Here is a 22,772-nt window from a genome sequence, read left to right as displayed (position 1 = left end):
ACTTGATTTTAGGGATGGTCTTCTTTGAGTTTTTCCAAAAAATTCCATTTAGATGCCCCTTTTTACTCTCAGTTGCAGCAGCAATGGGTCGGTAGCACTGTAGTTGTCATGACCCTCGTCAGGCCGCCGCGACATTGTTTTTGTTTTTGACCTTTCTCCCATGTCCAGACTCCAAATCGAGTAAAAAAAATTTTGAACTTGTCTAATTTTTTGTTGTCTATTCAACGGTGTGCTTGGTTATGCCCGAATATTTCTGAATAATTACCAATTTACCCTTTTTGCTTTATATGTCCGTTTTTCTTTGTTTTGTCGTTTCTCCTTCGTCCGGACTCCGAATCATGCGATTTTTGAGTCCATCATGATTAGTTTTTCATTGTCTTTCCAGCGATGTGCTCGGTAGCACCTGAATCCATATTTTTGCAAAATAACTATTTTGCCCCTAGGGGCTTATTTGTCATATTTTCGATATTTTGCTTCCGTGTCAGTTCTCATTGAGTTCCACGACCTCATGGAAGGTCATCAAAATGTCTTAGAGGCATGTTGTGCCTTGGGAGACCATTGTTTTATTTCTTGCTTCTACATCTGGATCCGTTATCGGGTCAATCTTTGGTTCATCACAGGACACACTGGCTTGAAAAACCAGGGCTGTCACAGGTGGTATCAGAGCTACTAGGTTCAAAAACCTTAGGACGATGGGTTGACTTGCTTTGATATGTTTACGTGTTCCTTGATAACATGCTTCGATTTAATAACATGTTTATATGCTTACATGACAGTATATTTAAGAATTTACCTTAACTGTTGTAGCATGTTGTATATGCTTGTAGGCCTTAGCATGTGTATGTGCTTGTCTGGTGTTAGCATGTTGTATATGCTTGTATATTTTAGTATGACTGTATGTTGCATACATTTCGTGCTTTTATTATGTGCTACTTGTTTCGTGCATTCACGGCGTAAGTTGCTTTAGGTCTTAACGACTTGCATTGTTGTTAACCTCATTCCTTATGTGTGTAGCGTCATGGTTTGGACTCGCAGAGAGTCTTCTCATTATGTCGGAGTGGATGAGCAGGTTGCAGACACCGGACTCGCACGAGGTCCAGGGAGGCCCAGGGCTCGACCTCGTGGCGTAGATCCTAATCCACCACGAGCGCCGACTAATGAGGAGCAGATTACACAGAGAGTGGCTCTAGGGATGTCAAAGTCCATTCAGCAGATGTTTCGTCAGCATATGATAAGGATGCTGATTCATGTACTGATACTAGCACCGGCACCAGTTGCTAATGAGACATTGGACTACTTCATGAAGTTACAGAGGGTTAAGATCGACCAATTTGTAAGAAGTATGGATCCGCTTACTTCAGAGGCATGGCTTGATCTCATGGTATGCAAGCTCGATAGCATGGCAGTACCTACTGACCGATTAAGGATCTCCTTGACAGCTTCTATGTTCATGTGAGATGCCGATATCTGGTGGAGGTCTATGACCAATATCCACGGTGTGGAGGTAATGACTTGGGAGGAGTTCAGGACATTGTTCTTTGACCTCTTCTTTCTGAGGGCTATGAAGTAGGATATGAGAGTACAGTTTACAGGTCTCTATCCGGGCATGATGAGTGTCATTAAGTATGAGACACGTTTCACTTCTCTTTCCCGCTATGCACCAGAGATGGTAGTTACCGATGAACTCAGAGCGAGGAAATTTCAGGATGGGTTACATCTTGACATTAGGCCACGGATTTCAGTATTGGACTTGAGGACCTACAGAAAGGTGGTCCAAAGGGCCATGATGGTTGAGGCAGAGGACTGAGACCAGCACTGGATCAAGGGTTCATATAAGCAGTCTCGTGGAGAGGCTTCATCAGTATCTGTCAGAGGCCAGTGGAAGAAGGCTAAGGCTGGGGACAGTACACGTACTCAAGGACAGTCACAGCAGGCTCGATCTGTACTTGCAGTTCCAACATCTTCAGGGTCAGCCCGGGGAGTGATTTGTCACCACTATCGGCAGCCGGGGCATATCAAGCCTCGCTATCCATAGCTTCAGCCACAGGCCAGTCAGTCTCAGGCTAGCAAGCCTACAGCTTCAACGAAAGGGGTTCGCGAAGCTTGTCATTATTGCAAGCAACTAGGTCACTTCAAGAGAGAGTCCGAAATTACAAGGCGGGATACAGAATGGCATAAGGTCACAGGCCACACCGGCACAATCAGTAGTTGTGCAGTCAAGTTTCAGGGTGCCTCAGGCACCATAGTCAGCGGCGCCACTAGTTGGTTCATATCCGGTCAGAGGCTCTACGCCTACTACTTTCGAACATCAGTCGGGTCACTAGGGTAGTTCTCAGCAGTCAGGGGCTCAGGGATGAGTTTACGCATTGCCACAGGCCGATACCTCTGCAGGGACTTTTACGGTTTGAGGTATCTTTACAGTTTTTAGTTCTTGGGCTAGAGTTCTGTTGACATGGGTGCGTCACATTCATTCACATTTGCATCATTTGTACATTCCTTGGGGCTGGAAGTCACACTACCGGATGGTTTCCTTTGTGTTGACACACCAGTAGGGGGTCCAGTGTTTTTGGACCGTATTTGTTAGGGTTATGCTATCAAGATAACTGGGCGGACCTTAGAGTTCGATTTTGTTGTTTTCGACATGACAGGCTTTAACATCATTCTCAAGATTGATTGGTTATCCTTCTTTCATGCTACAATCAATTACTTCCATGGGAGGGTGACTGTCTGCACTCCCGAGGGAAACTGTTTTCATTTCATGGGAGATCGGAGCAATTCCCACCCGGTGATTGTTTTTAGTATTGGTGACTGGAGTTACCACAGGTCTTACTTGGCTAGCTGAGGAAGACAGCAGCTTGGGCCGTATTTTTCTGACAATTGTAGACGAGTTTCAGGATGTCTTTCTAGAGGAGTTGACGGAGCTTCCTCCTCTTCGGGAAGTTGTCTTTGCCATTGATGTCATTCCTGGTACTGCACCTATCTCTATGGCACCGTACCGTATGGCACCAGCAGAGCTTGATGAGCTGAAAGCTCAATTAGATGATTTGAAAGCTAAGGACTTTATTCGTCCTAGTGCTTCGCCCTGGGGAGCACCAGTTCTTTTTGCACAGAAGAAGGATGGGTCTTTAAGACTTTGCATCGATTATCGTAAGCTAAACCACGTTATGATCAAGGATAGGTATCGTTGCCTAGAATTGATGACTTATTTGATTAGTTGAAGGGAGCCACTTGTTTTTCAAAGATTGATTCGAGATCAGGTTACTATCAGTTGAGGGTTAAAGATGAGGATATATCCAAGACCGCTTTCCGTACACGGTATGGCCATTACGAGTTTCTGGTGATGCCATTTGGTTTAACCAATGCTCCAGCAGCTTTCATGGACTTGATGAACCGCGTATTCAGTGACCATCTTGATCAGTTTGTTGTGATTTTTGTTGATGACATTCTCGTTTACTCAACTTCGATGGAGGAACATGAGTATCATTTGAGGACAGTATTGTAAATCCTTAGGGATAATCAATTGTACGCCAAGTTCGAGAAATGTGAATTTTGGCTACCAAAAGTGAAGTTCCTTGGACATATTGTGTCAAGGGGTGGTGTTGCAGTGGATCCATCGAAGATTGAGTCGGTGATGGATTGGGAGCGTCCGAAGATAGTGTTTGAGATTCAGAGTTTCCTTGGTGTAGCCGGTTACTACCAAAGATTTGTTCAGGATTTCTCTCGTCTAGCGACACCTATGACTCGACTTACCGCAAGGGGGTCAAGTTTGTATGGAACGAGGCATATGAGTTTGCTTTTTAGGAGTTGAAGGTCAGGTTGACATCTGCTCCAGTTTTGATCATTTCTGAACGTGGTTTAGGTTATGTGAACTTTTGTGATGCTTCGCGGGAAGGTTTGGGTTGCGTCTTGATGCAGACAGAGTGGGTGGTTGCTTATGGGTCTTGACAGTTGAAGACTCACGAGTTGAACTATCCGATGCATGATTTGGAGTTAGCAGTAGTTATCTTTGCCCTGAAGGGGTGGAGACACTATTTGTACAGGGAGAAGTTTGAGGTTTTCTCCGATCACAAGAGTCTCAAGTATCTTTTCTCTCAGAAGGATTTGAACTTGAGACAGCGCAGATGGGTCAAGTTCATAAAGGACTATGACTTTGAGTTACAATACCATCCGGGTAAGGCTAACGTAGTGGCCGATGCATTGAGTAGGAAGTCACGGGGAACTCTTGCTAGTGTTTCCGTTTATAAATGGAAGATGCTAGAAGAGCTTACAAATCTTGGTTTACAGTCTTATAAGGATGTTTCACCGTCTATTTTGTTTAGCCTTGTAGCTCAACCGGCTCTTGTTAGCAAAGTTATTGAGGCACAATTGGAGGATGGGGAGATGAAGGCCATTCATATTCGAATTTCAAGCGGTGAGAGTGTAGAGGGTTGGACCTTACATTCAAACGGTGGTCTCAGGTACAAGGGGATGATATTTGTTCCTTTATCTTGTTGTGAAGACGTTCTTTGGGATTTTCACCACTCTCGGCTCGCAGTTCATCCTGGTGGTACAAAGATGTATCACAATCTGCGGCGACAGTTTTGGTGGCAGGGCATGAAATGGGATGTTTCACAGTTTATGGTTCGGTGTCTTACTTGTCAGCAAGTGAAGGCAAAGCATCAGAGACCGGCATGATTTTTACAACCATTACCAGTAACTAAGTGGAAATGGGAGCATATCACTATGGATTTCGTAATGGGACTTCCGAGGTCTCAGGTAGGGAATGATGTCGTTTGGTTCATAGTTGACAGGTTGACTAAGACGGCACACTTCTTGCCCATGGCAGTGACAGATAGTGCAGAGAGACTGAGTGGACTGTATATAAGGCAGATTGTCAGGCTTCATGGAGTTCCAGTATCCATTGTTTTGGATAGGGATCCGCAGTTCACGTCTCACTTTTGGCAGAGTTTCCAGGAGGCTCTTGATATGGGGCTTCATTTTAGCACGGCATTCCATCCTCAGACTGATGGTCAGTTAGAGTGTACTATTCAGATATTAGAGAATATGTTACGGGCTTACATCTTGGATTTCGGGGGTAGTTGGGAGGACTACTTGCCTTTGGTTGAGTTTACCTATAACAATAGTTACCACACTAGTATTGGCATGGCACCATTTGAGGCGTTATATGGCAGACCTTGAAGATCTCCAGTTTGTTGGACCGAGGTCGATGATACCGTTGCCCTGGGTCCTGATATTGTCATTGAAACTACAGAGAAAATCAAGTTGATTCGGCAGCGGTTGGCTACTGCACAGAGCAGACAGAAGAGTTACGCTGATAGGAGGAGACGATCATTGTCTTTTAAGGTAGGAGACCATGTCTTTCTTAAGATTTCTCTGCGTAAGGGGCTTCTGAGATTTCGACAAACTGGCAAGTTGTCTCCTAGGATCATTAGACCATTTAAGATTTTGGAGCGCGTCAGTGAGGTTGTTTATCATTAGGCATTACCGCCAGACCTGGATAGGGTTCACAACGTCTTTCATGTCTCTATGCTGAGGAAGTATGAACCAGATCCATCACGTGTTTTGTGTTGGACTGATGTGGTTATTGATGAAGACATGACCAACGAGGAAGGTCCGATCCAGATTCTTGATTCACAGGAGCAGGTCTTACGAACCAAGACCATCCCATTGGTCAAGGTCTTGTGGAGACACCACGGCATTGAGGAGGCTACTGGGAGCTCGAACAGGAGGTTCACTCTCGGTATCCCCATTTGTTCTCTCTTTCCAATACGACTCGATTTCAGGGACGAAATCCTTTTAAGGAGGGTAAGTTGTAATAACCTGGTCATTTTCCTTCCTTCCTTTTTTTCGGTAATATCTTTTTTCATCTTTTTTCCTATTTTGTCTTTTTCTCGTTTATCATTTTTCATTACAAAACCTCACTTTTTGTGCTTGGATTTTATTCTGGCCTTGCATGTATTCATGATATTTAATTTCCATGATATCTACATTTTTACTTTTGTAGAAAAACATGCTAGATGTTTACTTTTCTTGTAAAGGGCATGGATGCATAACTTCTTGAAAATATTCTTGACTTTTGGGGTTTTAGTGTAATTATGTAAAGTAATTATTTTTCGTCTTAGGGACCAATTTGCAATTTAATTTGGAAGATATTTTGGAAATGGGCCTTTTGTAATTTTTGGAAAGTATGACAAGTGTCACACTCCCATGGAGCCACTTGTTGGCATTGTGGTGGAACCACTTGGAGGCTTAGTTTGATGACACATGGAGGGTGGAGATTCACCCATTTGTTGGCCTAGGATATGAGCACTTGTTGGCATCGATCATTGACAAGTGTAGCTTAATATCAAGCCTTGGATGATTACTTAGGATGGTGACAAGTGTAGGCACCATATTTTATCTTGCATTTGTGTATGTGTGACAGGTAGTGCAAGAGCACATAGTGAGTGGAGAATTCCACCACATTTAGTTTAGGGTTTATGTTTTTATTTCATTTTATCTCTTTCCTCTCAAACCCTAACCTAGCCACCATTGAAGCAAAGTTTAGTTTAGAGCTTTAAGCTTCATTTTGGCCTCCTTCCACTCACCTTAGAACCTAAAGCTTGTAGTACTTTAGCTTCCTCTCACTCTCCTCTACAAAACTCTAGATTGGTTTACCATTTTAAGCTTGGTTGCTTTGGATTTTAGAGATTCAATTCTTTATTGAGGTAAGGGTGGTTATATGTTTATCCTCTTTGGGTTTTATATATATGGAGCTTAATATATATTGATTACATGCCTTTTAAATTCTTGTACTTGCATGTAAATAGAGATTTTATATGCTTGACTTAGGATTTGTGGATTAAAGCATGTATATGACTATTAAATTGTATAGGTAGGTTATTGTTTAATGATTTGCCTAATACTTGTGATTTCATTGAGGGTTTATTATGAATATCTTGAAATTGCACTTATGCGTTAAGCAATGGAAATTTCATTGAAAGTCTAGTATGAAAATCTTGTACGTAGCACTTGTAATTGCTTGTAGGTAAATTACTATATTGCATGGTTAGTAATTGTGGCCTACATTAATATTAAATTCATATAGCATAATGTGTAGTATCATTAGCTTGCCACTTTAGGCATGCAACCTTAGGGCATGGTTTATGTGGTTTCACCCTACTTGTGCTTGGTACGTAGTTTCATGCATTGAGATTATGTAAATGTCATGGACTTGTTGATTTTTGGAAGCTTGTAAGGATATGTAACGACCCGGTCATTTGCCTTCCTTTCTTTTTTCCTGAAATTTTACGAATGAATTTTTTTCGTTTAATTTTCTTTTCTGAGCTCTGTTTCGTGTCGCTTAGTGTCATCTCGAGTGCTCGGAATTGGTTTCCGAGACTCTTTTCCGTGGATTGACAACTTCCTTTGAGGACCGAGTCATTTTCACATTTTTCGTTTTTCGACACTATGCGCTATTTCGTCCTTTTCCCTATTCTGTCTTATCTCCGTTTGTCAGTTTTTGGCACAACCTCACTTCTCATGCTCGGAGTTGGTTTTTGACTTCACGTGCCTTCGTCTTGAGTGGTTTCCTCGAAATAAGTATCTTTACTTTTGCAAGAAAGTACTCTGGTTGCTCCCGGTGCCCATAGGGGCATGGATGCACAATTCTTCAGAATCTTTTTCATTTCTTGGGGTGTTTTTCGTAAATATCTTTTGAAGATATTTTATTTCAGGGGCATCTAAGAAAATATCTTTTGGAAGATATTTTCATTCTGGGGCAATTTCGCAGTTAACCCTTTTTGTTGGGGCCATTGTGCAATTAACGAAAGTTATTGCAAAAATGTCTCGTCTGGAGCCTGAATCCTCGTACAGGATTCATTTCACTTTTCGTTGACTCATAAATTCATAGAATTTCCTTCTGGTCATTTTTCTCCAGTTTCAGAGTTTCTAGACCCGGTTCCCGACGAACTTGTTTGGGGCATAACTTTCTGCTCGGGACTCAGTTTTTGACGCCGTTTCTTCCGTTATTCATATTTTCTTATTTTAAATCTTCTTTGTTCATAGAGTTTTGCCATTTGAGCATGTTTGCTCAAAATCCACTTTTTCGGACCCGACGGGGCCCTTTCGGGGCACTTTTTGAGAATTCTATAAATATGTTGCCCTAATTTTTAAAATCAGATTTTCAGACCTTCTTCCTCCTCTTGGCTGGCAGCCATGGGAGCCCAAGGGGCTGCCTTCACTCTTTCTTCTCCTTCACTTGATTTCCTTGGTAGAAATCCTTCGACCTTAGCATTTGTTGTTCGCCTCGTCGTGCTCTACCATTACCCCTTATTAGAATCCATTTTCGATGATTCTTCGAGTTCGGGTTTGGAGTCAAGTTGAGATTTTCATGGAGCTTCTTGCGGATTCTTGTTCACGGTGTTGTCCCCGACAAAACCTCTCGGTATCGTCGAATTCGAAGCACTTTTATTTTGGTGGGCCTTTGGGATTTTCATCTCAAATTGAGGTAGGGGATGTTCTAGGTTTAAATTCTTGTTATATAGCATGCTTGTGATGCTTATACTACTTGTTTGCATGATTAAATATAAAATTTAGAGATTTTATTATTTATTTTTCTTGTACGGGATCTAATTTTCCCGGTTGATCATGACTTGGTTTAAACATGTAGCATGATTTTATATTGCCCCTCGATATGCTCATTGTCGTGTATTAAAATTGGAACATTTGAATAACTATTAAAGATTTTATTTAATATTTATCTTAGGTAAAAGATTAATTCACATAGCCTTAACTAGTTTGAAATTAATATGTGTTAGCATATTATATTAGGCCTTAGCATGCTCTTCAACATAGTTGAATTTGAAAGTAATTGGAGGTGTTTTGAAAATTAGTAATTTTTAATTAATTTGATTAATTAATTTGCCCCGAGTGCACTATTCACTCCATTTGAATTTTGACTTGATATTCTTGATCTACATGCCATATAGCTTCACATATATTTGATTTAGAATATTTGGTGAGGTTTTGAAACCTTTCATTTAATTAATTTCCTTATTTAAGATTTAATTCTCATGGTGATATACAACTTGGAATTAAATTATGGCATGCTAGAAAATTAAACTTTGGTGTGGTTGTTCATATATATTAAATTGGGATTAATTGAATGAGAATTGCAACATTTATTTTATATTTAACTTTAGTGAAAGTTTAATTTATATAGGTGTAACTTGCATGAAATAAGCTTGTAATGTGATATTACATTAGTTCTTGGCATGTTTTCCAACATAAGTTAATTTGAGATTATTTGGTTAAGTTTGAAAATCAAGAGATTTTAATTAAAAGAATTAATTAAAATCTATTTTGTGGTCCCATTAGCTTAATTAAGGTTTTAACTTGATATTTGTATTGGCCATGACTTGTTTACTAGTATATATTAATTTGGGACTATTTGAAGTTGCTTTATAACCTCGATAATTAAATTAGCATGATTTAATTAGAGTTCTACTTTGTTGTTCCAATAACCTAATTGAGTTTTAGAAAGGATATAGGTGATGACCATGCCATGTTCTTTAATATGTATTAATTTGAGGTTATTTGGAATTGAATTAGAATCTAGGGAATGTAATTATTTTTATTTAATTAAATTCTATTGAATTGAGCCATGGATTTAATTGTGTTTGAGAGTCGTTTCTATATCAAAATCCTAGACATGGACTTGTTGTATATTCATTTGGTTATGTTTTGAGCATTGGATAACATAGTTGCTATGTTTATACTCATGAGAATATGTTTTCCTTATTGAATATATTGTTGCCTTGTGTAATGATTTGCACATTTCGTATTTAACATCATTTATGCATAGCGTGTAATGAATCGCACACTGAAGATTCGACATTCATCATATCATATTAGTTGTGGATTTAAAGCATGTATTGTATAGGTTTCCAAATTTGGTTATGCTTAGTAGATAGTTGATTATCTTACATATTCCTGTTGATATATGTGTTGTTGCACAACTTGTTGATTTTGGAAACTTGGGGATGTCATTGTTTGACTATGGTTAGGACGTGGTTCTAGTACGGGGGATAGTCCCTCTATATGGTCTAGTGCGCACATAGGGAGGTTACCCATGGGCTAGTAACCCTAAAGTATATGGTCCAAGTATCCACTTTGTTTGATTTCGCATTTCATTTTCAAGTTGATAACTAGATGATGTTGTAACTTGTTGTTTCTTAATTGTCGTTCCATTTTAAGTTACAGGATGTTAACTTTGCGAAATTGTGCTTTATGCATTGTATTGGAAGTTCCAATGTTGGTTAAATTGCATCGATATTGAAAATCATGTTTTGACGTTCTAATAAAGCTTAGGATTGATCCTATTAATTCATTTATAACATAGACGTTAGGTGGCATGAACCACTACTGTTATTTTGTGCTTTAGATTCTCAGTTGATGGCTTTGAGAACTTAAACCTTGTTGCATTGTATAACATGCTCTTTTGTTGTTGAATTGCATGGATAATGTGATTTTTGTTAACTTGTATTCAAATATGCTTTTGTCATGTTGTATGGATTACTCTAGACCTAGTTCAATTGTATTGAAAATACAATTCATGTTAATCTATGCTCAATCATTCTTCTTGTCGTGTTCTTTGGATTATCCCAACCATGATTCATTTCATACACGTATGTATATCATGGTTCTTGTTGCTTAGACTCTGAGGTAGCTTAGGATGCTCCCCGAGTCTCACTTGGACATAGACGTTAGGTGGCATGAGCCCCTTTAACATGTTTCACCTTAAGGTGATAAATTTGTAAAATGTTAGGTCGATGCATGCTCATCTCCTACGAGTAGCTTTATGTTACTCACCCCTACGATACTGGGGCATATTTCAGGTACGAAGACTTGGTTCGTGACGCCTAGCATTCCTTGGATGTCGTGTAGCTTTCAAGTTTCCATTTCATGCAAATGTTAGCATGAAATGTCATTTTGTAGACTTATATGTCAAAATATGTATATTTGATTCCATGTATGTAATGTGTACTTAAGTACACTCCTTTCAATGTATTTGACATGTATGATATGAGGCCAGAGGCCAATGACATGTGTATTGTATTCTATATAACTTTTTAACTTTATGAAATATTATGAAAACCATGAAAAATCGCAAGTCATTGCTTCACCATAGTTGCATCGGGTGTGGGAATTCCATTTTCATTCTTTCATAGGGTCTTATTAATCTTGTATGAAGTGTGGCCAAGGGCCAAATGGTCATTTGACTCCATTTTACATTTTTGGATTCCATGTTTTCCATTCCAAGTCCATTTTTGCCTTTTTGCCCGTTGGGGAGTCGGATTTTGCATCGGCTATATTTTTAAGCCATGGACCATTGTAGTGAGTCTGAATAGGTAAGTTACGTTTGCGTGCATAGTCGTTTCCGGGCAAAACCTCATCTTTGTGTTTTGAGCCTCTTACTATTTCATTTTGCGTTTTTGTTGCATATTCTGATCTAGGGGCATTCTAGACTTTTTAATTCAGTTTTATTTCCTTCTTTCAATATGGTTGAATAGAAAATGTGATTTTAGGGGGGGCTTCTTTTTTGTGTTTTTCTAGAAAATATCGTCTTGGTGCCAGAAATCGATCGCAAAGTTCAGCTTTTTGTTTTTTTTTAGCAGCTTTTTGGACCTCCATGACCAAATTTCATGGAGGGGCATTTCGGGCATTTTACATTGCGTTTTTTTTTTAATTCTCTTGCGCCCATATAGAAAACTCAATTTTGAGGGGGGTTTCTTCTTTGTGTTTTTCCAGAAAAATTCATCTACTAGCCCATTTTTACTCTCTGTTCTGGCTGTTTCTGGAAAAAATGCTTGTAGCAGCTTTTTGAGTCCATCTTGACCTAGGCTATTCAAGGGGCATTTTAGGGACTTTACATCATATTTTTTTTGGTTTCTTCTGCATAGTCGGGTAGAAAACGTGATTTTAAGGGGGTTTCCTCTTCGTATTTTTTCAGAAAAACTCGTTTAAGGGTCCGTTTTTAGCCTCGGTTCTGGAAAGAAAATTTAATTGGAGCTTTCTGTCAAAACACTATTCCTGCCTAGATTTTTGAACCCAGAAAGTTAATATTTTTTTAAAACTTTGAGGCTTCATATCTTCATCATCCGGACTCCAAATCAAGTGATTTTTGAGTCTAAGTTTATTAGTTTTTGCTGGTCTATATAATAGTATGCACGGTTGCATCAAATTATATCTAAAAAGACCATTTTACCTCTTGTAAAGTACCCTTGCTGCACTGATTTTAAACCCAAAAGTTGGTTTTTATGAAACTTTGACGTTTCATATCTTCTTCGTCCGGACTCCGAATCAAGTGATTCTTAAGTCTAGATTCATTAATTTTTCCCGGTCTATCTAACGGTATGCTCAATTGCATCCAATTATGTTTGAAAAGACCTTGTTACCCCTTGCGAAGTACCCTTACTTCATTGATTTCAAACCCAAAAATGTAATTTTTATGAAACTTTGGAGTTTCATATCTTCTTCATCCGAACTCCGAATCAAGTGATTCTTAGGTCTAATTTGATTAAATTTTTGTTGTCTTTCTAGTGGTGTGCTCAGTAGCACCCGATTTTATATTTTCAGAAATGACCATTTTGCCCTTGGGGGCCTGTTCGGTCTTTTTCTGATCATTCGTTCCCGCATTAGTTCTTATTGAATTCCACGACCTCATGGAAGGTCACTTTGACTTCTTAGAGTCTTGTTTTCTATTTTTGCTTCCTCATTCGGATTCGTTATCGGGTCAACCTCGGTTCATCACAGGACACATTAGCCTAAAAACCAGGGTCGTCACAGGATATGAAATTTTTAATGGCTAGGGTTTAACTTTAATACGGAGGGTAAGAATTCTCCTAAGTCATAGTGCGCACAAGGTTGTACCTTGTGGGTCTTAATTACCCGAAATAACTTATATGGTCTCGGGGCCACATATCCTAGTCTTTCCATTATTTGATTTCGCATTACTTTCCAAGTTGTAAATCATGGATTTCTTGTAGCTTGTGATTTGGTAATCTTAGTTTAAATGCAGTTAGTGTACTTGTTTATGTATACTTGGATGCTATGTGTTTTTCATTTCAAACATTTGTATAGCTTGAGATGATCCCTTATAGTACCATGGAAATATAGACGTTAGGTGGAATGCACCCTTGTGATGGTTTATGTTTGGTTCACATTATACTTGAAACTATAGGGTATGCGCATGCACCACATCCTACGAGTAACTTCATTACTCACCCTAGTTGTTTGAGTTATTTTGCAGGTAAAGAAACTTTGTTTTGGGATGCATCACATCCCTAAGTTACCTTGATACCTATTTTGATGTATTTTGGAAAATATGCAAGTGTTGGCATGTAGCATCTTTTAGTTGTAAAATGTTATTTTTGCCTAAAAATATGTAATGTGTACCTAAGTACACTTTTTGGATGCTTATTTGGTATGTATGACTTGAGGCCAAGGGTCATTAATTCTAAAGTTTACAAATATGTTTTAAAACTTGAGATTTTCGTACTTGGTACTATTCACCAACTTTTTTTAAAAAAATGTGTCGACCAATCCAAAACTTCTGGGGGTCTTGTGGATGTATTTTAAGATTGCATTTTCAATTTAGACAATTTAAAAACCTCCCGAAGCCCTATTTCCTTTCCTTTAGCAGCAGCTTGGAAGGATTTTTACCCTCTTGACTTGATTTTCTTGGGGGCATTTTGGGCATTTCACAATGCATTTTTTTTATTTCCGTTCATGCTACTTGGTAGAAAACTTGATTTTAGGGGGGGTTTCTCCTTTGAGTTTTTCCAAAAAAGTCCGTTTAGATGCCCGTTTTTACTCTCAGTTGTAGCAGTAGTGGGTCGGCAGCACTGTAGCTGTCATGACCCTCGTCGGGCTGCCGCGACATTGTTTTTGTTTTTGACCTTTCTCCCCTGTCCGGACTCCAAATCGAGTAAACTTTTTTTTTGAACTTGAATAATTTTTCATCGTCTATTCAACGGTGTGCTCAGTTATGCCTAGATATTTCTGAATAATTACCAGTTTACCCTCTTTACTTTATATGTCCGTTTTTCTTTGTTTTGCTGCTTCTCCTTCGTCCGTTTTTCATTGTCTTTCCAGCGGTGTGCTTGGTAGCACCCGAATCCATATTTTTTCAAAATGACTATTTTGCCCCTGGGGGCTTATTTGTCATATTTTCGATCTTCTGCTTCCGTGTCAGTTCTCATTGAGTTCTACGACCTCATGGAAGGTCATCAAAATGTCTTAGAGTTGTGTTGTGCCTTGGGAGACCGTTGTTTTATTTTTTACTTCTGCATCTGGATCCGTTATCAGGTCAATCTTCTGTTCATTACAAGACGCACTGGCTTGAAAAACCAGGGCCGTTACAGTTTTTACCTATTTTGGGTTAATAAAGTTCAAATAGGCTAACAAGAGCCATTTAGCTCAGTTTTGGAACTAAGGAGCAAAGTTGGAAAGAAGCTAAGAAAAATGCACCAGAGGAACTTCGATCGATTGAAGGGGAATCCCGATTGATCGAAGAAGATTACAATCAATTGAGATGAAGGCGGTGCCAGCTCAACCAATTGGATAAAGCCTAGAAGATATTTTCAAGCCACGTCAGCTTCGATTGATCGAAGCTAAGTGTTTGATCGATTGAAAATCTTCGATCGATCGAAATGCCTACTGGCAGTGAGCTGTGTAATTCCCGAGTGCGCCGATTTCTACCTAACTTGTGTAGTGGCGAATTTCCACCAATCAAAGGCTGCAATTCTGACTTAATCCTTACTCAAATGAGTGTGTAATTGATTTATTGAATAATTATTATATCATCAATCATAGAGATAGACATTAGAAAATAGAAAAATAATTTTCCTCTCTAGAACTAGGGTTTTGGGAATAAAGTAAAGATGAAGATGATGATGCTAACCTCCAAGTTAGCCCTTGAATGTGTCATGTCCACTACAATGAGTGGTTAAATCCTTCTATTGGGGCTAGAGATAGCCCCTAGGCTTGCTTCTCAAATCTAGCTTTTGTGTATTTTTGGGGATTTTAATTGTAATAGATGTTTTGACCATGGATAAATATAGATCTTGTAATTTCTACTTGATTTGTATGGATTAATGCTTTCAATTGATCATTTGGCTCTAATATGTCTATGTATGCTAGAATTGATGTTCATGTTTTTATCTCTAAATTTAACGAAATTGATACATGTCTATGTGTATTTATGATGTTAATCTAGTGATAGTCAAGGCATGGTGCTTAATGGAACACTCTTATGATTTATTTGATGGTTCACACTTGTTTCTTGATGGATTGTACCATATCTCTAGTTTAATTAGTTTAATTTCATGTCTTTAGCCTAGTTGTAGTGTAATTACTTTAATTTCTTAGGTAGGTGAACAATCCATTCTTGTTTCTTGATGTTCCATGCTTGTGAATGCAAAGAGTGCATATCTCTAGATATTTGTGTGTGCATTAATTGTAGTTTAACTGAATAGATTTTGGTCTCATTTGATAGGTTGTGCTATTCATTAAAATTGGTTAGACAATCTATACTTATTTGCCATCCATGTTTAGTTTCAATTGATGTCACACACACAAGTTACAATTCAAATTTCCTCATTAATGTACAATTGCTAGTGTTTGATGAAGTGAAGCTTAGTGGTGACTCTAAGCTCCAAGACCTCTCTCCTATATCTTTTCCCTACTTTCTAGATTGCTTTCTTTTTACTTACATTAATCTTTAATTGTATTATAGTTTAATTAATTAATCACCAACAATCTTTGATCACTCAACCTACTAATCCAACATTTATTTCCATAAAAAATACACCTCATTTCCCTTGGGACGATCCCTACTCACTCTAGCTATATTTTTAGTTAGAAGTGGTAATGGCATTTTATAAATTTAAACTTGGCTGCACTACACACTTTTGAATGCTTTGGTCCAAGACATACCAATAAATTATTAAATTCCCAAAGTATAAACAATCAAACCATAATACTTGGATCGGGTTACATCAATGCCCTAAGATAGAGTTTAGCTACTCATGGAGAAGAAAGATGTCTTCATTGATGTTGTAAATGCCATCTCCATGGACCACCAAAAACTCCTTTGGATCTTCTTCTTCAAAACCCTAAAAGCAGTCGTGAAAGAGAGGAATGGGATGATGGGATTAATGGATGATTCCCTTAATGTGTCTTTTCCTCTTTTTTTATAATGGAGAACAAGTCACAATCCCCTTTGGATTGGTTTTACAGTTTTTGGTAACAAGTGGGCCCATAAGGAAAAAAAGAGGGATGATTTTAGGTAATTCCCGCATGTATTTTTAACCTCCAGGATGCCAAAGCTCGAGCTCTGGAGTTAGGGCTCTAGCTTAACTTGTCAGCAACTTATTCTGACGTTGTAACGCGATTATGACACATTTAGAGCACAAATCTCGAGATGTCTATTAGAGACAAAAAACATCGGGCGTCTTCTTTCCAAAGCTGCTGAGTTTGCTCAATTTGGAGTTTTGAGTCAAAAGTTATGCCCAAATTACTGATGCATGTCCAGAGTTTTCAGCAGTACTCAATCCTCTCTTCATGGTGCTCGATCCCAAGGTGATGGGCTTAAGCTCTGACGCTGTGGGCTCGAGCTTCTTGGACATGTGCTCGATCCCTTGAGGCTTGGCACGAGGTCCTGGGAGCTTGGATCAACTTTTCACATTCCGATGCATTATGTGCTTAAGCTTTTAGGTAAAAGCTCGAGCACCCTTAAGTTGGGCTCGAGCTCTAGAGTTCAAAGCTTGAGCTTTACTGCCTTGGTGTAATTTTTTCTTTTCTGCTGCAAAGCTTGAGTCATAGAATTGAGGCTCAAGCCTTAGCACTTGAAATCTTCCAATTTTCACTATTTTGACTCTCGGCTTGCTCTGGATGATCGGCAACGACTCGGTAAGCTTCTTTATCATTTTTTCATCATAAAGTCCCGGTTTTAATCGTTTCTTTAGGAAAACACCTAAAAACATAAAATAAATAGAAATCAGTCTAACAATGGATTAAAGTATCACTTTAGGTCTTAACATATGTATATTAAGGGGCTCGAATATGCAATATTTAGCTCTCATCATACCCCCAAACTAACATATTGCTAGTCCCTTAGCAATACGAGCTAAAAAGCCGCTTTCGTGAGAATTACGGTTACATTTAGCCTATACAACAAGCTTTTAAACCCCTAGGTTACCCCTAGTGGACGAGTTAGAGTCTCGTGAGGGTTTTCAGTGATGGTACCCGCAAACATCTCAAATCAGTGCCTTAATTGCACAATAAGCTCATTCAAACCTGTTTTCATATCATAATGTCCTAGCAATGCATCATTCAGTCAACTATAATACGTATAGCGAGCTATATTAAACAGGAAAACACTCAAACTCTAAATATCATATGAGTAGCCATGGTCCCCATATGTCAGTTTAATTATATGTTTTAAAAATCCCGATTCCTAAAATCCTTTTAAAGTGAATTCACAATTTTAAATATGTGTTTACCATCCATACTTACATCTAACTCATGTCATTCCTCAATTCACAAGCAAACTTTTCAAATTCTAATTCCCAAGGCATTTTTCTACTTTTCAACAGGTATAAATTTATTTTATTCATCACTCATGTTTTTTTTTTCTTTTCTTTTTCAACTTTTTTTTTCTCAAAAAGGGTGTTGTGCAATGCTCAGGTCTGTTAAGCTTTCTAAATCACTCATGTAGCGAGTTTTCAACCAATAACTCCCAAACCAGACGACTTTAGAGCATTAGGTGTCAAGACACTCCTAAGGACCTAATTGCTCAAGATATAAAAGCTACCTAAACTACTTATGTAACGAACTTTTAGTTAATGACTCCAAAACCAGTTAGTTTTAGGGCATTAGGTGTTTAGATACCCCTAAGGACTTAATTATTCAACCAATCTAGGAATAGACCCAAACTTGGCCCCTTATTATTTTATCTTTTAATTTTTTATTTTATACCTTAGTTCTCAAAATCATCAAATTTACCTACTCATCTCAGTTTAACACAAATCAGAATAAGATTTCAAGTTTATATAGCACAGAATGCATGTAAGTATGAACATATGCAAAGTGAAACATTATAAGAATCAAAATCATTAAACTGTAATTATCCTGACAAAGTGGACCACAGGCCACCAACTGATATAATTTTTTTTTTTAAATCCCTATTTAGCATGAATTCGGGATACAAGTCATATTTAACCAATATCAGACTGTATATGGACATCATACAGATACAAGTCATATTTAACCAATATCAAACTGCATATGGACATCATACAAATCAACAGATTCAAAATCATGCTTAAACAGTTAAATTTTAGTCTTTTGTGCATATCATATCATCAACAAAAATTTAAAGGTCACTGCCTTACCCCCAAACTTAGTGTGCACATTGTCCTCAATGTGTGAAAACAGATGTAGAAATAGAAAGATATTACCAAATACGCAGAACCAACAAAGATCAGGAATTCTAGCACAGAGGAATGAAATCGTCACCTCACCCCGAAACTTAATCCTTAGTACCTGACAAGACAATCACACTCTACAACACATATCAGAGTATCAAGGATATGGAGTAAAACAGAAATCTATCATTATGCAAAAGACAAAATTTAATTTTTTATTTATTATGTTATTCTCAACACCTTTTAATCTTGTTGTCAACACCTTAAATCTTATTTTCAACATTTTTAATCTTATTCTCAACACCTTAAATCTTGTTCTCAACACTTTTTAATCTTTAGCTCAACACATTTTAATCTTATTTTCAATACCTTTAATCTTATTCTCAACACTTTTTAATCTTGTTCTCAACACTTTTTAATCTTGTTCTCAATAACTTTTAATCTTGTTCTCAACACTTTTTAATCTTATTCTCAACACTTTTAATCTTATTATCAACACTTTTTAATCTTATTTTTAACAACTTTTAATCTTATTCTCAACACTTTTAATCTTTTTCTCAACACATTTTAATCTTGTTATCAACACTTTTTAATGTTGTTCTCAACAATTTTTAATTTTATTCTCAACACTTTTAATCTTGTTCTCAACACTTTTTAAACTCTAACTCAACATTTTTTTAATCTTTTTCTCAACACTTTTTAATGTTGTTTTTAGTAACTTTTAATCTTATTCTCAACACTTTTAATCTTGTTCTCAATACTTTTTAATCTCTAGCTCAACATTTTTTAATCTTATTCTCAACACTTTTAATCTTGTTCTCAACACTTTTTAATCTCTAGCTCAACACTTTTTAATCTTATTCTCAATACCTTTTAATCTTATTCTCAACACCTTAAATCTTATTATCAACACTTTTAATCTTGTTCTCAACACTTTTTATTATTGTTGTGAACACCTTAAATCTTATTTTCAACACTTTTAATCTTGTTATCAACACTAGTAATGATGTCATATCAATGATTGGTGAGTGTGAAAGATCTCTCTTTTCCTGGAGAGGATCCTTATCCTATATATATAACATATAGAATTAAATTCTTGTTCAAAAAGCAATTTCATAACTTCAGATGAAATACGATTCTTTTAATCAAGAATGGTGTGCATATAAATCTAATCATATTGGCATCTGCTTTAGTTTGATGAAATATTTAACAAGTTTCATTCTTATGTAGACAAGAATGTAATATGCTGCATTCACCACTGAACAAATCAATAAAAATATTAACTTTATTAATTTTGAGGTTGATAATTTTTTTTTTTCTTTGAAGAAGATAAAGCAAAGGGAACAAATCAATCAAAAAATGAACTTTGTTTAATTCACTTATAAACAAAGGAAACAATATTTCTTGATGTATTTCTAATTAATTTGCTTATGTTGTGACCCGAATTTTTCAACCCGATACATCAGCGATGACCCGAATGTTGACCCGGTAACGGATCCGAAATGCAGAAGCAAAAGCTAAACCAAGGTCTCTAGAGATAGAAGTCACCCCTAAGACACCAATGTGACCTTCCATGAGGTCACGGAACTTAAAGAGAGCAAAAGAGCGAACGAGAGTTAAAACGGGCAAAATGGTCAATTCACAAATAAAATGAGAAAATTGAATCTAAACAAGTCAAACAAGTTGAATACAATCTAATATAATCATTTCACAACATTCCAAGAGGTTCCAAGAGCTTTGGACAAGAATCCCACAAAATGCCCTTTCCCGGTTCGAACCAAATCCTGAGACTACTTCACTAAAACTTGAATAACTCTCATTGTGCTTTGACTCTGAGAATGGCATTGCTACCATTGGAAAGCTGACTCAAAATCCATGAATTTAGGCTCTAGAATTATCCCATTTGGATTAGAAATGAAGAAGATATGACCATTTAAAGTTGGAACTTCAGTGTTGATACATAACAGAGAAGCTGTATATGTTCAAGCTATTTCGGTCGACCGAAATAGAGTTTTGGTTGACCAAAACTCACAGAGACTTGCTGGAAGCTTGATTTTTAAAGTGAGTTTGGTTCGGTAGACCGAATTGAACCATCGGTCGACCGAAATAGGCCTTCGGTCGACCGAAATGGCCTTGAAAGCTGAAAATGGCTACTGGAATTGATGAATTACTGTGCAATGAAGCTACCAAAAGCTATCGGTTGATCGAAACACCTCGAAATGTTATTATATGACCTACTATAAACCAAAGATGTTAAGGTTCAACCCATGCTTTGAATCCCATGATGATTTGGTTCAAAATGAAAGTTTAAAGTTGATTTTCAATGAGATTTGAGTATGTGCACATGTCAACAACCTTAGTATGAAAAATTGAATGTAAAACAATGGCTCATGGCCTTGAGCCTCATACATGCCCATTGCAAGATTTTCATACACCAAACCTCCAAAATTGATAAAAATAGATTTTTGTAGCAAAAGTTGGTACCAAATGAACACAAGTACAAAAGTAAACATGTTTGGCCATTGGCCTCATTACATACATGCTTATAATGTCAAAAGTAAGCAATTTAGTATCATTACATGTCAAAGAAGTTACATTGGCTTCTAAAACACCATACACCCATGGTATACAAAATATGACATCAAAAGTAAGGTATGCTAAACAATTGCATGTCATTATACAAAATGCTTCAAATCTCTAAACCACCCAAGGCAAGTGCAATCTCTAAATCTTGAATCCTATACCTGATCAAAACCCCCAGTAACTTCGGGGTGAGTAAACAAGTTTACTCGTAGAGAATGAGCATGCATCAACTCGATTTCTTACAGATTTTTAGACTATCATGAAACAGTTAAAAAGGGTCATGCCACTTAACATCTATGCCAAAGGTAAGACTCAGGGAGCATCTTAAGTTACCTTAAATCATTTCTAGCATAAAACACATCCTTTATGCAATTTCAACAACATAGGTGCATGCTATACTACGCATCAAGACATAGATTCTCAAAGTTACCATCTTGAAATCTAAAATGTAATACCAACTAAATATAACAATTTAGTACAATTAGAATTTCTAAAACCACACATCAATACATAGATTCTCTAAGTTATCAACTTGAAATCTAAAAGTGTGCAAACAACTAAATATAGCAATTTAGTATGGATGTACTTAACAACATCAAATCGCCAATAGCCAAAACCACAAGTCACAATTAAACATGATTGTCAACTTGGAATTGAATGCGAAATCAAATAGTGGAAGACTTGGACATCACGTCTCGGACTAAACCAAGAACAAAATGGTTATTCCGAGCATTAACCCGCTGGGAAGACCACCCTAGTGCGCACTATCTCAATTGGGGAGAACCCATATCTCCCGCACTAGAGCCAAACTCTAGCCATGTCACTTGTAACAACAATGTCCCAAGACTCCAAAATAAACCAAATAAGTTCACGACTTATAAATAATTTATATAATGCACGAAAACCACCTTTCATGCACAAGTAGGTTGAAACCACACAATGTCAAACACAAAGTGTACAATTCATTACACATGTCAATCATATATTCAACATTGGAATCAAGTTCTCATGAATATAATTTTAACAACAATGTACTCAATGCTTAAAACATAACCAAGTGACTACACAACAAGTCCAATTCCATGATTTAAATATAGAATTAACTTCTACAACAAAATTAAATCCATGGGACAACAAGATAGAATTTAATTAAATAAAAATAATTAAATGCTCTGGATTTTAAATCATTTCCAAATGGCCTCAATTTAATATACGTTAAAGGACATAACATGGTCATTACATATATTCATTCAAAATCCTAATTAGACCAATGGAACCATAAAAATATATTTTAATTAATTCTCTTAATTAAAGTCTCTACATTTTCAAACTCATCCAAATGCTCTCAAATTAAAGTATATTAAAGAACATGCCAAAACTTAATTTAATAGCGTATCACAAGTTAATTTCATGTAAGACACGTCCATGAGAATTAAAATTTCACAAAAGATAATTATTAAATAAAAAGTGCAATTCTTATTCAAATTATCCTAATTTAATATATGTTAACAAACACATCAAAACTTAATTTCCTAGCATGCCGTAATTTAATTCTAAGTTGAATACCATCATGAGAATTAAATCTTAACCATAGAAAATAATTAAATTAAATTCTAGTTTTTTAACAAAAGCATGCATACAAGTTGTATAAGCATCAAAAACATGCAAAACAACAAAAATATGCAATTATAACACTCCCTACCTCCATTTGAGATGAAA

Source organism: Cornus florida, unplaced genomic scaffold (genome assembly GCF_030987335.1).
Source record: "Cornus florida cultivar Cherokee Brave unplaced genomic scaffold, ASM3098733v1 CherokeeBrave_3.0.0_Hap2_Chr09, whole genome shotgun sequence".
NCBI lineage: Eukaryota > Viridiplantae > Streptophyta > Magnoliopsida > Cornales > Cornaceae > Cornus > Cornus florida.
The sequence above is the reverse complement of the archived record's forward strand: the minus strand, read 5'-3'. Positions refer to the sequence as shown.